Source organism: Tamandua tetradactyla, chromosome 9, assembly GCF_023851605.1.
Source record: "Tamandua tetradactyla isolate mTamTet1 chromosome 9, mTamTet1.pri, whole genome shotgun sequence".
Classification (NCBI taxonomy): Eukaryota; Metazoa; Chordata; class Mammalia; order Pilosa; family Myrmecophagidae; genus Tamandua; species Tamandua tetradactyla.
The window spans coordinates 55044440-55059616 of NC_135335.1; the positions used below are offsets into that span (position 1 = coordinate 55044440).

Consider the following 15177-nt stretch of genomic DNA (forward strand, 5'->3'; position numbering starts at 1 on the left):
TAGTTACTTGGTAGCAAGTAAATTCCATTGGACCCCTCCCATCTGGGTGGGAGGCAATTATGTACCCTCATTCTGGATCTGGAATTTTGTGAATTTTCTTCCTTGCCTCGTTTGACTCTGCTAGCATGACCATTGGTAGAGTCATTGAGTGCTTTTATAAATCATGTTAGCCTACAATATATCTATTAGGGGTTGCTTTGGCTACATGGGACAGACAGCTGGGTACCACAGCTTAATCAAATAGTTTGTTTTTCGCATGCAGCATGAAGCCTGAAGGTCAGTGGCCCTGGGTTGATGTCAGGCTCCCTGATATTAATGACCCTGGCTCCTTCTGTCTTTAAGCTCCTACTTCCTTACTATGCAGCTTTCTTCTTTCTGATCTCAAGATGACATTACAGGCATGCTTCATGAAGGAAGAAGGGGAGTGATTGAAAGGCAAAATGCATATTCCAGCGGGGTCTGTCCCTTTTATTAGGAAAACAATTGGTTTTCTCATATCCTGCTGGGTAGAATTCTTTTTTAAAAAATATTTTATTGCAAAATCTTCATACACTTACCGTCCATCCACAGTACACAATCAATGGTTCACATTATCACCCATAGTTGTGCATTCACCACCATGATTATTTTTAGAACATTTGTATCACTCCAGAAAAAGAAATAAAAAGAAAAAGGAAAAAACTCATACATCCCATACCTTTTACCCCTCCCTCTCATTGACCACTAGTATTTCAATCTACTCAATTTGTTTTTTTCACCCCTTATCCCCCTTATTATTTATCTATTTATTTTTCCTTATGTTTTTACTCATCTGCCCATAACTTGGCATAAGAAGCATTGGACATAAGGTTTTCAAAATCATGATCACATTGTAAAAGCCATCCAATCATCCTTAAGAAACAAGACCATTGGAACACAGTTCAACACCTTCAGGTACCTCCTTCCAGCCATTCGGACACACCATAAACTAAAAAAGGATTTCTATGCAATGCACAAGAACAACCTCCAGGATGACTTCTTGACTGAAATCTCCTAGCCACTGAAACTTCACCTGGTCCCACTTCTCTCTTCCCCCTCTTGTTCACAAAGGCCCCTCCAATCCCATGATGCCGGGTCCCAGCTCATCCCGGGACTCCTGTCCCACGCTGCCAGGAGGATTCACACTCCTGGCAGTCATGTTCCATGCAGGGGGAGGGCAGTGAGCTCACAATTCTGTGTGGGATCTCAGCCATTCCACCCGTTCCAGACTGGTGTATGATGTGGTCCGGTTGCTGATGGCCCCCAGCAGTTATTCCATACAGTTCCTAGTTATTGACTAGTTGCTCTGGAGGATGAACCAAATTCTACACCTCACTATGACGCCATCTTGTCCTCTGTCAGGTAGAATTCTGCTTACCTGTTATAGCCCAGAACCACGTCACAAGGTCATTCCTAACTGTAAGAGAGCCTAGGGAATCAAGATTTTTATCTCAACTCATTTTGCATGGGAAAACGGGTTTTGTCGATGAAAAGGGGAAGAAGAAACATCAAGTAGGTCTGTTTGGTGCACACAGTGTTGCTTCTGGTAAGACACTGTCTACACAGACAGGAGGAGGAGGCAGAGTGGCGAGGCCTGTTGGATTGCTGGGCTGTCATGTGACCCCATCCTCCATCCTTCAGAGGAATTCATTCATTTAACACAACTTATTTCATGCTTCCATGCACCCTGCAATGTTCAATGGCCTGAGGACTCAGTAGCAAATAGAACAGAACAGGTCCTCTGCCTTTGTGGAGTTTCACATAAAGCTTCCATTTGGACTCACTAGGAAAATAAGTCAAACCAAACCAAACCAAACCAAACCAAACCAAAGTCAGCATACACACACACACACACACACACACACACACACACACTCACACAGCTTAACATATTTGAAGTAAATGACCTTGGCTGACAAGGTAAAATATCATTGCCTTAAAGACTGTAGCCAGTGAAATACATGGAAGCAGCCTGGACATAACAGTTGTCTTTTTTTTTTTTTTTACCTATCGGGCTCTTACGCACGAGGATCTTCAGTGCTCTGGTCCCTTAGGAATGAGATTTAATTTAACTCCATCCAGAAAGATTCTGCTGGTGAGATTCAGGGGGAGCATGGTTAGGCTAATTCCTCTATCCGTGCTTTCTCCCTTGTTGTGCCTTCATTTTGAACCCCTTCGTCCATCCAATCCTTTGTTGCTTTCTGCCTCAATTACGTAGATTGAGTTGTCTGTTGCTTGCATCTAAATAATCCTGCTTTATACGCACTTTGTGCCCAAATGAGTCTAATTGGATATAATCCAACCAGTGTGCAAACTGTTAGATGGAATTTGTTCAGGTGTAGAGAAAATTTCCAGTTCTTGAGAATTAATAAACACAATATTTTCCCAAAACACAAAGCTTCTGAGATTCTTGTATTACTTAACTGTTTTGGGATTCACTCCTTTCTAATTAAGTCCCTTCAAGCATTATGTTTTCATGAAATCTGAATTGAACATTTTCTGCCTTTGGGCAGCTGTCCTCTGGCAGTTTGCCTGTGGACAGAAATGTCCACCTGTGCACTCTCTCTTAAGCCTCTCCACTTAGGAGCTGGCTGCCACAATGGGCTTGCATACCAGGAGAAATAGTGCCCTATAACTCACCTACTTAGCCCTACTCTGTAATAGCTCTCATTCTTCAGTTTTCAAGACTCACCACTTCTTCATGGAACTGTCTTGGATGCCCAGACGGGCCAGGTCCCTAGAGTACTGGATGTTCTGGCCAGCATCAGGACATTACTTTTATAACCAGTATCACAGTTTATGTGTATTTATCTAGTTTGATTGTTTGTGTTGCCCCTACTGGAATGAAAGTGCCGTGCGAGTGGGACCACGTTGGTTTGTCACTATTGGCTGCTTTGTACCCAACAGAGGACAGTGCTTAGTAAATGTGTTAAGTGGCTTAAAGGTCCTTGGGTTTCTTATGCTTTGAGCTTCTGTGGTCTGAAGGAAAAAGCCTGGGCTGGAAACTTAAGAGTCCTGGCTTCATGCTCTGATTCCACTGCCAACAACTGCATAACCTCCCTGCTTCAATTTCTTCACTGACTGAGAGAAAGTGGCTTCTAGAATTTATATCAATTGTTCTTCCAGCTGTTCTGAATTCTCAGAAATCATCAGGGAGTTGGCTAAAAAGCCAGATTTCTGAGCTCCATCCCTGGAGATTGTGACTACATGGTCTGGACTGGGCAGGCCCGTGGTGTGGCATTTAGGAAGCCCTGGAGTATGTGTGTGAGTGTACGTATGTGAGTTGTGAAAATGTGTGTGAGTGTGTTATGCATTAGTGTGTGTACATGTGTGCATGTGTTTGTGTATATGTGTATTTATAAATCCATAGGAGAGTGTGGTGGTTTGGAGCTGTGTATACCCTAGAAAAATATGCTCTTAAACTTAATCCATGTCCACAGATGTGAACCCATGGTAGGTAGGGCCTTTTGATAGGCCACGTCAGTTAAGGTGTGGCTCACCTTAATCAGGATGGGTCTTTATCCTCTTACTGGAGACAGATGAGAGAAAAAGCCTTGGGAAGCAAATAGCTGAAATTCAGTGGAAACTGGAAGAGACGGGTGGGGCCAGGGGAGGCTGCCATGAACATGGCTATGTGACAGGGGAGTCAGGACCAGAGGCAGCCAGCCAGAGCGTGAGTCCTAGAGAAGAAAGCATCACCCTGATGATGCCTTGATTTGGACTTTCTTTTAGCCTCGAAACCATGAGCTAATAAATTCCCACTGTTTATGCCAACACATTGCATGGTATTTGCTTGAGCAGCCAAGGAAAGTAAACCTGAGCGTGTGTGTGTGTAAATGTGCATGAATGTGTGAATGTGTGTGTATGAGTCTGTGCATGCAAGTGTGTGAGTATATGTATGTATGCAAGTGTGTATTGGTGTGAATGTGTGTATGTGTATGTTTTTGTGGGCATATATGTGTGTGCGTACATGTGCATATGTGTGTGAGTGTGCATGTGTATAACTATGTACAAGCATGTAAATATGTGTACGCATGAATGTGTATATGTGCTTGTTTACACGTGTGAGTGTGTGTATGAGTATGTGGATTTGAGTGTGTGTGTATAAATGTGTGCAGATGTGTACGAATGTGTCTGTGAGTGTGTAAGTGTGAGAATATGTGTATGCATGTGTGAGTGTCAGAGTGAATGTGTGCTGCGTGTCTGCTTACTGGCTCTGCGTGGATGGTGAAGTGCTGATGAGTTAATCATCCTTCTTTTCAAAGCTCACAAGGCTTATCAGCATTCAACACAGGGGCCTCGTTTTTCCTGAAGCTTTATTTTGCTGTGCTAAAAAAATTGGAATGCAAATTGCCACCTCAGGGCTGGCGGCAGTGATGTGGGGAGAGCATCTGGCTGGAAGAGGCTGCATGGTGAAGACTCGCCCCTCTGTGCCCAGCCTTGTCCCCTGCAAATGCCACCGACCCCGTGGTTGCCCTCTGGGCTCCCACAGCCCCCTCTGAGCCTGCCCCACTTTGAGCTCCGCCTCTTTGGCTGCGGGCTGGCTGGCATCCTCGCTGGAGCTGAGCTGACCCAGTTCTGACGAGCGATCACCAGTCTGTCCTGGCGCTGCTCCCCGCAGGCAGCTCGCTCACCTTTTTACTTTTGTCTGGCAAGGCAAAAGCAGCTACATGGGTGCACAGAATTTTCAATTCTGAGGATCACAATCCAATTGTCCTAAATTAGCCCTGAGGTGTGTGTGTGTGTGTGTGTGTGTGTGTGTGTGTGTGCATGTGCTGTTGTTAGTATTTTCTGTAACTTTTTTTTTTTTTAATTTGCAGCCTTCCCAGCCACTCCTGCATGCTGGGCCAGGACAAGAAGGTGTCAGCATGGCCCCTGCTCCCCGACCACAGCCTTGCGGGCTGCGGGCGGGCTGAACTCACCCGGCAGCACACAGAGTCATGTCCCAGGTGAAGGCTGCTAGGAGACCTGGCCCAGGGCCCAGGGGTGTCCCAGCGACTTGACCGTGGCAGGAGACGGGGTGGGGGTGGGGAATCAGCTGCTGAGGGGATGGGCCCAGATGGAGAGTCGCTCACTCTGCCTGCCCAGGGCTGGGTGAGACATTTGGTGTATCAGCATTTCAGCGCCAGCCAGGGACTCTTCTGTGGGCTCTTTGTATTATGTTTTGAAAAACAAAACCTTTTGGGTTACCAGTTTTGAGGACAAAGTGGAGGAAGTTAGGGGATAATGTTTGTGTGTTTCCAGATAACTCATTGGTTACAGTAAGTGAGTTGGATGCCTGTCGTCTACACGGTGGAGACTATGGTAGTATGGTGGAGAGGTTTTCTTTCTTTCTTTCTTTTGTTCCTATCAGGCTTATTCATGATAGAGAGTATTTGCAGTGTTTTTCCTTGAATTGGGCCAAAAATTGTCATTTAAAAAACCCTAAAAACAGTGTGTTGACACCAACCAGATTGCTGGGAGCAGTCTGGATTGGCACTTAAAGCACTGGTTCAGGGCCACGGCACGCGGTCCTTTCCCATCAGCATGGACAATGGGATGTGACTCAAAGGGGATGAACCAAAATTCCTGGCACATAAGTTCAGCATTGTGAAGTGGCTCTGGTCCCTCAAATCCCTCCTAGTGTTTCAAGAGTTGGCTGGCCAGGCCCTGGTGTAGATGTGGTTTCCAAAGGGATGTAGATGTTGCCCCAAAGGGATGTAGACATGGTTCCCAAAGAGATGCAGACGTGGTCCCCAAAGAGATGTAGACGCGGTCCCCAAAGAGATGTAGACATGGTCCCCAAAGAGGCCGGAAGCCACGTTGCAGGGCTGAGCGACGGCCTTTGACATCCCAGTCTGCGCTCCTTGGTGGAGATCTGGCCTGCTGGCCATGGCGGGGACATCGCTGTGGTTAGAGGCACCTGTTTGTTTCCTTTGTTCTGCTGAGTCATCAGCATGTCCTTTTTCCTTTACCCCCACACCTAGGCTGCCGCAGCAGCTCTCTCTTGACAGTTTCCTGGACTCGCCTTATGTAAAAATTTCATCCCTCTTTTCCTCCTCCCACCCTCCCCTCCCTTGCTCCCTCCTTACCTCCCTCCCTCTTTCTCCTCTTCTCTCTTCTCTCCTTCCCTCTCTCTCTCTCTCTACCATTTCCCTCTTCTTCTCTCTCTTCTCTTCCTCCTTCCCTTCCTTTCTATTGTTGGGATTTTGCTTCTTCTCTTTTCAGAAATCTTTACTCTTTCCTAAACTCCTCTTTGATTGAATTTGATTGTCTAACCATGGTCTTTAAGGCCCTCCATTGTGTGACTTTTGGATTCATGTGTTTTACCCACTTATCCTCATCCCTAAACACTAAACCTGAGCATGCTTCCATTTATCTGTATCTGATCACACACACACACATCCACATATACACACACACATACACATGTATACACACACCCACATGCACACCCACCCACATGTATACGCATATGTACATATATACAGATAAACACATACACAAATTTACACAGACATGTGCTTACATACACAAACACACACATACACACATATACCCACATGCACACATACACACTATTGTATGCACACACACATACACAGGAAAGCACACACACATACATGCATTTGCACACACATATACACACATGCACATGGCACACACACATTCAGCCACATCTAATGCTCATGTTCTTTCTGGCATGTCTCTCTTGCCCTTTCACCTGGAGTCTCTTTGAGCACATGAGATAAACCCACTGGCTCTCAGGGAACTTGCAGGCTCTGTCAATCCAGGAGATGCTGTATTTCCCTCGACCTAGTTAAGTTTCTCAAATAAGAAAATGGTTCAAAATGGATGACTCTCACTCCTGGGTTCATGAGGCTGCAAGGTATTTGATATTTGCGCATTTGACACTTGAGCCCTTGACGCTCATCGCTCTGGTTCCCTGGGTTCCTTGGACTGCACCTGTTCCAGCCTAAAGACCCCTCCACTGTACCCCATTCCAACCTAGGGCACCCTGCCCCCGCCCTGCCCTCACAGGCAGCCTTGCTGGGCTCCTGTCTGTCTGCATGGATCAGGCGTGTCCCATGGCAGTGTGTCCCCATCACACAGTTCGCCGTCATCAGCGGGAACCACCATTAGGTGATTAGGAGGCAGAGAAGCAATCAGACTTCCGTTTGATGTGAAAAAGCTTCAGAGCTCTTTAAAGGTAGAAATGATTATCGTGCTTTTATTAGCAGGTCAAAAATGAAATCTACTTTTTTTTTGTATGTTCTATGGTAGGGGTCACATTTCATTTCTTTTTCAGGTGAATATCCTGTTATTGAATATCCTGTTATAGCAGCACCATTTGTTGAATTTTTTTTTCCCTGGGAAGTGCATGGACCAGTAATTGAACCCGGGTCTCCCGCATGGTAGGAGAGAAGAATCTACTTTTAAAACATGTAAAATGCACAGAAAGTTCTAGGACAGGGAGCAAAGGTGGCCTAAGAATGCATGACTGAGCTTTTATTGGTTCTTTTTTCCCTTAAACATTGTGTGTATGTGTGTGATTATGGGTGTGTGTGACTGTGAGTGTGTGTGGGTGTGTGTGTTTATTTATCTCACCAGGCCTTGTGTCCAGCTTTGGCACCATCTTTTGCCCGGCAAATGATTTGGCCCCCCTGCTCCTTGCTTTTAACCTGTGTCCACCTTCTTCTCAGTAGCTGATGCGCCACAGGGTTCCAACATTTCCTTTCTACTTTGAAGCCTGATTAATTCAGACCCTGTCACCTTCAACTTTTCTGTGAACCAGCCGTTTCATATCTGTGGAAACCTATTAAAATCTCTGTGTGATGCTGGAACTTTTCACATAATCTTCTTCTATTTTGGGAACAGCCGTGTGACCTGGGCAGGGATTTTTAGCGAAGGTACGTGAGGAGCCCAAGGTTGCTGGGTGGGAGGCAGAGCTGGATGCAGCTTTCAGCACTGGCCCCAGACCACGGCTGCTTCCCCACAGCACCGGGGACTTGCTGTCTGTCGTTCCTCCCAGGACCTCCTCACTTCTGTTTGGCGTGTTTTCCCCACTGCCTTTCGTATGCACGGCACATGATGCAATTTATGTCCAGTTTATTAGAGCAGATTATCTCTTGGTCCCCACCTTTGGAAAAGGGACTGTACTTTAGAAACTGTCTGGAAGGAGTTGGCCTGTTTTACATTGAAGTAAAAAATTGGTAAAATATTGACATCATAAAACATCACAGACATGAATTAGGAAAAAAAATTAACTTCTTCACAGGAAGTGTGGCTGCTCACAAGGATATTTAGACATCACGTATTCACACTGTCTTACACACATCCTTCCTGTGGTTTAAAGTGGTTCCAAACACTTTTCTTCTAGAGGTTCCTATCTTTACAACTTCACTGGAAAAGGGGTAGGTGGGCAATAATTACATTTCACAGAGACGAGATCATTCATCATTTTGAGCTCTGTGCACACACACCATGTCAATAATGTGAGAAAAAGAGGAGCAGATAGTAAGTCATTTATTCAAGGAACTCAAATCTGGGCATCTTAAACTGGAGTCAAGCCCTGTATTCTTCACAATATTACTCATTTTATTATTAGTTTTTAAAATTAGTGAAACTTGTATCATGCAGATGACTGAAATTTGAAATATGAAGAGGGAATTTAGTAGTCATCTGGGAACAAGGTTCAAATATTTTTATTTATAAAGGCAACAGATTTCAGGTATATGTTTGTATTTGTGTATATGTGTATTTTCATATGAAGGGCCATACGTTAATGTTATTTTCTGTTGCTTTTTAAAAAAATATTTGTATTGACAAATCACACACATACAGTCCATATATAGTATACAAACAATGGCTCACAATATCATCACTTAGTTGTGTATTCTTCACCATGATTATTTTAGAACATTTGCATCACTCCAGAAAAAGAAATAAAAAGAAAAAATTAAAAGCTCATCATCCCATATACCTCACCCCTCTCTCTCATTGACCACTAGCATTTCCATCTACCCAATTTATTTTACCCCTTTGCCCCATATTATTTATTTATTTTTATCCATATTTTTCACTCAGCTATCCATACCTGGGTAAAAGGAGCATCAGACACAAGGTTTTCACAATCACACAAGCACACTGTAAAAGCTACATTGTTATACAATCATCTTTAAGAATAAAGGCTACTTGGCTGCAGCTCAGCAATTTCAGGTACTTCCCTCCAGCCACTCCAATACACCACAAACTAAAAAGGCATATCTATATAATGCATAAGAATAACCTCCAGGATAACCTCCCAACTCTGTTTGAAATCTCTCAGTCGCTGAAACTTTATTTTGTCTCATGTCTCTATTTTCCCTTTCGTCAAGAAGGTTTTGTCAATCCCTTGATGCTAGGTCTGGCTCATCCTGGGAGTTCTGTCCCATGTTGCACTGAGATTTACACCCTGGGAGTCATGTCTCACGTTTCTGTTGCATTTTAGAATTTTAGTTCAAAGGTAGTGATTGCAAAGACGACTCTTAGACCACTTACATGTTCATATTCTAGTTTCCCTTATCTTTTGCATAAGTATATATATTTTTAGGATAAATAAATTAGATTTAGTGACTGCTTTTCAGTACTTTGAATTTGAAACTAAACAAATACTAACTTATACTGGAGTACTTTGCCTTTTTTTTTTTTTTCACATGGGCAGACACAGGAAATTGAACCTGGGTCTCCGGCATGGCAGGCGAAAACTCTGCCAGTGAGCCACTGTGGCCCACCTTGCTTTGCCTTTTATCACTTTATTTTGGGTACAGTGTTGGCTGGTGGTGTTTTTGTAAATCAGATACTAGTAAAGTAGGTTGATTTCTTGAAATCATTTGTGGGGTGCATGTCAGCAGGGGAACTGCAGCTAATCGAATATTGAGTACTCCAGGAAAAAGTTAAAATTGTTGTTCTTTCACAGAAATTTTCTCTGGATTGATTACTCTTCAGTGGTTTTGAGTGATCCAGCAGACATACTGTACAGGCTGCCTTTACCTGGGATTTAATTTACTCTTTTTGGATGATCAAATCAAAACTGATGGCCTGTCTGCAACTTAAAATCTTGGTTTTGATGAAACAAATCTTCAAAAGTTTTCCCCTGTGAACCAACATGCAGGGATGCTGCCCAACACACCGCTGCCCACACACAACCGAGGTCTCAGTGAGCTTTGGGTAGTTACAGTGGGTTAATAGCCAAACCCAGGGGCTCCTCACTGATCACCTCTTAAGACATTCCATAATTCCCTCTTCACTTGCCTCTTCCATAATGCTGTCTCCTTCTTCTTCTGATTTCTGCTATTATCTGAGTTGCTCTTTCATTCTGTGACCCTTGGCCATTTAGAAGTGTTTAATCTCACTCATTTCTTCTTACATAGGTAGTTTGTATTTTCTGTTGAAATTGTAAAAGGGCCTATTTTTCTAATACATTTTCTATTAGCTTATTGGTAATATAAAGTTATCACTTTTTATATTTGTACTGAATTTAACAAACTTTCTGTACTCTGATGAGTTCTGATGGCTTTTTCTTAAAAGTACAATTATATCTTTTACAAATAATGGTATTTTTGCTTCTTTTCCAACAGCTCTCCACTTTTTCCTAATTCTTGCCTTAGAACATCTTACCTTCAATTTCCAGAAAACGTGTTAAACATTAGCGAACCTATCAGGCATAATGGTCTTATATCTGATTTCAGCGGGAATGCTTCTTGAGTCATGCTTATGATTTTGCCTATTGATTTATGATAGCTTTTAAAAAAATCATATTAGCCAACTATTTTAATTTCTCTTTTGCTAAGGATTTTAATCTGTAATAAATGACTCATATCAAAAGACTTTTAACACATTTTTTATTTGCTCTTTTGAAATATAATTAATATTATGGTAATAGATATCTTAAAATTGAATTGCATATTATATTTTGTTGGAATGTTCTTTTAATGCACTGTTTAATTCAGTTTGCCAGTATTTTACTTAGGATTTTTATATCTATCTATCTACCTATCTATTTTTCTAATCTGTTGATCTATCACTCTCTCTCTTCTATATCTATCATCTATCTATATAGTATATCTATATAACCTACTTATTTGTCTTTATTTATAGATTTTTTAAAAGTTAACTTTTAATGTACATCTGTCAAATGTTGGCATCAGATCATATTAGCTATTTAAAATGAATCAAAACAGATTTTTATAGCTTTCTGTGTTCTATAATAGTATCATTAATGATCATTTCCTTCAAACTATGAAAGAATTACCTGAAGATTTATTGAGATATCTGTGGCTCTTTAAAAGTAAGCTTTTAGACTTTCAGAAGGCTTGAGAACTTGGTAGAAAGGTCCCATATGCCTCAGACCCAGTTTCACTGTTATTAATAGCTTACCTTAGAATGATACAGTTGTTACAATTCTCAGACTAATACTGATACATTATTAACTCAAGACCAGTTTTTATCCAGGTTTCCTTAGTTTTTCCCTAATGCCCTGTTTCTGTTCCAGGACCACCCACATTCCAGCTTGCCAAATGTTTCCTTGAGCTCCCTTTGGCTGTAACAGTTTCTCAGGTTTTCCTTGTTTATGATGACCTTGACAGTTTGAGGAGGGTTGATCAGGTGTTTCATAGAATGTTCCTCTACTGGGATCCTTTTCTTGTGATGGTACTGGGAGGATGGGATTTTAGAAGAAAGACCACAGAGGTAAAGTGCCTGTCTTATCACATCGTATCAAGAGTTCATTCTATCAGCCTGACTTGTGGCTGCCCATGTCGACCTCGATCACCTGGCTGAGGGAGTATGTCCAGGTTTCTCTACTGCAAAGTTACTCTTTCCCTGCTTTTCATTCACCCTCTTAGGAAAGCAGCCACCATGTGTACACCATGTTGAGGTGGTGGGGAGTTTTGTTCCTCTTCCTTCAGGGTGGAGGATCTATGTAAATTATTTGGGCTTCTTCGGTACGGGTGATCTGTCTCTTCTACCCCATTTACTAATTTTTCAATCATGTATGTAAGTATGGGCTCATGGTTATTAATTTCATACTTTGGGTTATAATCTGATAAAACTTCATTTGTTGCTCAGTTGTTCCAGTTTAGCCAGTGGCAGCTCTTTCAATTAGTTCTGCTGTCCTTTTGACACTGGATTTTTTGTGTGTTTGCGTGCTGGTTTGAAAGGATTTATGTACCCCAGAAAAGCCATGCTTTAATCCTAGCCCAATATTGTGGAAACAGCCATTTCTTTAAATACCTATTCAGCACTTTGGGTTGGAAACTTGATTAAATAATCCCCACGGAGATGTGACACACCCATTTTTGGGTATTAACTTTCACTTAGAGGGAGATGGGATGCCACCCATTCCAGGTGGGTCTTGATTAGTTTATTGGCATCCTTTAAAAGAGGTAACATTTTGGAGAATGATGACAGAGCCACGAGAACCGTGAGAGCCCACACAGCCAGAGACCTTTGGAGGTGAAGAAGGAGAATGCCCCCAGGGGAGCTTCATGAAGCAAAAAGCTTGGAGAGAAAGCTAGCAGACATCGCCAAGTTTACAATATGCCTTTCCAGTTTAGAGAGAAACCCTGAACTTCATCGGCCTTCTTGAACCAAGGTATCTTCCCCTGATGCCTTAGATTGGACATTTCTATAGCTTTGCTATAATTTGTACATTTTCACAGTCCTAGAACGTTAAGCTAGCAACTTAATAAATTCCCTTTTTAAAAAGTTTCTGGTATATTGTATTCTGGCAGCTAGCAAACTAGAACAGTTTGTTTTGAGTGTTCCTGACTATCTGGCACTAAAAGATGCTGGAGGCTCATCTTGTCCTAGAAGCAGCCTTTTCCCAAAGGAGCCCCGTTCTTTGTACAGGAAAGGAGTATTGGAAACCAAGATCTGGGTGCTACATTTGTGTGCTTTTTTGAAGGTAATTTTTCACACTAAATATTTTGTATCTTTTCTCAAGTTAATTTTCCTGATGTGAACTTTACCTGTAAATCATCCTTTTTTCGAGATTTTATTTACTATATATGAACAAAATATTTTATGATTTGAATAATATTACTTCTATATTATTTCCACCAGTTTAAAAATAGAAGGTCATAGGTTAGTTTATCAGTTCTATGGACTTCTTCTTTTCAATCCATTAACTTTTTTTTTTTTGCATGGGCAGGCACCGGGAATAGAACTGGTTCTCTGGCATGGCAGGTGAGAACTCTGCCTGCTGAGCCACCATGGCCCGCCCTCAATTCATTAATTTTTGATTTGTCCTTTATTATTCCTTCCCCGTTTTCCTTGGGACTGCATTTTCCCCAAATATTCGAGTTTACAATTTTTGAGTGAATTCTTAGTTCACATAGACTTCATTTTTTTCTCTTTTAATAGTAAAATAATTTAACCAAATGAAATTTGCTTTTCGATACAGTTTTGATCATATGCCCTGAGGTTTGTTAGGTTCCAGTCTAATTAAAACGTAGAGTTTTTAGAATATTTACTGTTTAATCCAAGAGTTATTTGTGAGGATGTTTTAAAATCTCTGGGCAAAAATGTTTTCTTTAGGCTGTTGTTACTGTCTAATTATTTTTCCTACCTTATTATAAGGTCATTTTTTTGTGATAATTCTGCAGATAGTTGTAAGTTATCACCTCTTGGTAGAGTCCACAAAACAGAACATATCAATTGATTCACAATTATATTATTTAAAATTTAATACCCTTGCTTTAGGCGTATTTGATCTGTTTCAGACTGGGAAGAGTGTATCCTGCTCCATTTTAGTTTTTTAAATAAAATTTTCTTTTTATTCCCAACTCCTTTTGATGTACATATTTTGACAATATACTGCTTGGCTCTTGAAGATTTCAGGACTTTTCCTCGTTATATGGATTACTCTTTATATTGGTACCAGTGATCCCCATGATTACAGTTTAATTCTTTTTGTCTTGAATTCTTCTTGGCCTGATGTTAACAGGCCAAATGCTCTGATTTCTCCTTTATATGTGTTTTCAACTGACCTTCATTCCTCTTTTTATTTTTAACTTGTTTGCATTGTTTTGGTTTTGCTGTGTCTTCTATAAGTAACACTGGTGCTGATATTGCTTATTAATTCACTTCAAGAATTTTTGTCATTTCTTAGAGGGGTCTGACTGATTTAAATATATTGCTATTAAAGGATGTGTTTGAACTGTCTTCTGATTCTTTTTTTTTTTTTAGTGGAGGGAAGGGGTCATCCCTAAAAAGAAAGTTAGTGGATGGATATTTGCCATAGTTTCGGCACAGCTCCCCAAGGTGGGAGTGAGAAAAAATCCCATTCCCTGCCTCGCTCAGGTGAGCTGGCTCTGCCCATCCCTGGACTTGGATTCTGATGAGTGCAGTGCAAGGATGCGGGCTCCCTGTGAAATGCACGCTCCAGGCTCTCCTGTTTGGCAGTAGCAGTGGAGTGGTGTCTGGGTCTGGATGTCAGTGCTTGCTTTCCTCGACTTGTGCCCGGGGCATAGTGCTAAGCTGGCACAGGGCTCAGGACAGGGTGGCTTCATGCATTGCTCCCAGCTGACAGCACCATTCCTTGGCTCTCTGAACTGTCCTTTAACAAATTCATTTCCAACATAAACAGCTAGCATGGGGTCTCTTGCCACAATCAAGACCCTCAGTTGGTTCCAGGAGCAAAGAGTTAAAGCTCTTAAAGTTCATAACACCAAGGCCCATGGGCTGGGCAGGGAAGCTGGTGTCTCCCTACCTGGAGGGGAGTCCTGGGGACTTTTTTACTTTTTTTATTGTTAAATATAAGATACATGCAAACAAAAGAAAGAAAAAGCAGTGATTTTCAAAGTACACTTCAAAAAGTAGTTACTGAACAGATTTCAGAGTTTTGGGTTACTGTTCCACTATTTCTGATTTTTCCTTCTAGCTTCTCCAAAACACAAGAGGCTAGAAGAAATATATATTTTTCTTTTTTTGTGTGAAAAATAATATATACACAAAAAAAAACAATAAATTTCAAAGCACACTGCAGCAATGAGTTGTAGAACAGGTTTCAGAGTTTGATATGGGTTACAATTCTACACTTTTAGGTTCTTACTTCTAGCTGCTCTAAGATTCTGGAGACTAAAAGAAATATCAGTGTAATGATTCAGCACTCATATTCATTCGTTAAACCTGACCTTC

General features: G+C 41.6%; 3 long non-coding RNA genes across 3 annotated transcripts in view; 1 reads left to right on the plus strand and 2 right to left on the minus strand.

The window, feature by feature from the left end:
• The window catches only part of LOC143646108 (uncharacterized), a 30780-nt gene extending 29579 nt beyond the window's left edge, over positions 1-1201 (minus strand). Inside the window, exon 1 of the long non-coding RNA XR_013157291.1 lies at positions 1052-1201. This is a non-coding gene — a long non-coding RNA (uncharacterized LOC143646108). The remainder of the gene's footprint in view (positions 1-1051) is intronic.
• Positions 1-1362, minus strand: part of LOC143646107 (uncharacterized) — a 33277-nt gene extending 31915 nt beyond the window's left edge. Inside the window, exon 1 of the long non-coding RNA XR_013157290.1 lies at positions 1209-1362. This is a non-coding gene — a long non-coding RNA (uncharacterized LOC143646107). The remainder of the gene's footprint in view (positions 1-1208) is intronic.
• LOC143646109 (uncharacterized) overlaps positions 1260-15177 on the plus strand; it is a 33139-nt gene continuing 19221 nt past the window's right edge. Inside the window, exon 1 of the long non-coding RNA XR_013157292.1 lies at positions 1260-1564. This is a non-coding gene — a long non-coding RNA (uncharacterized LOC143646109). The remainder of the gene's footprint in view (positions 1565-15177) is intronic.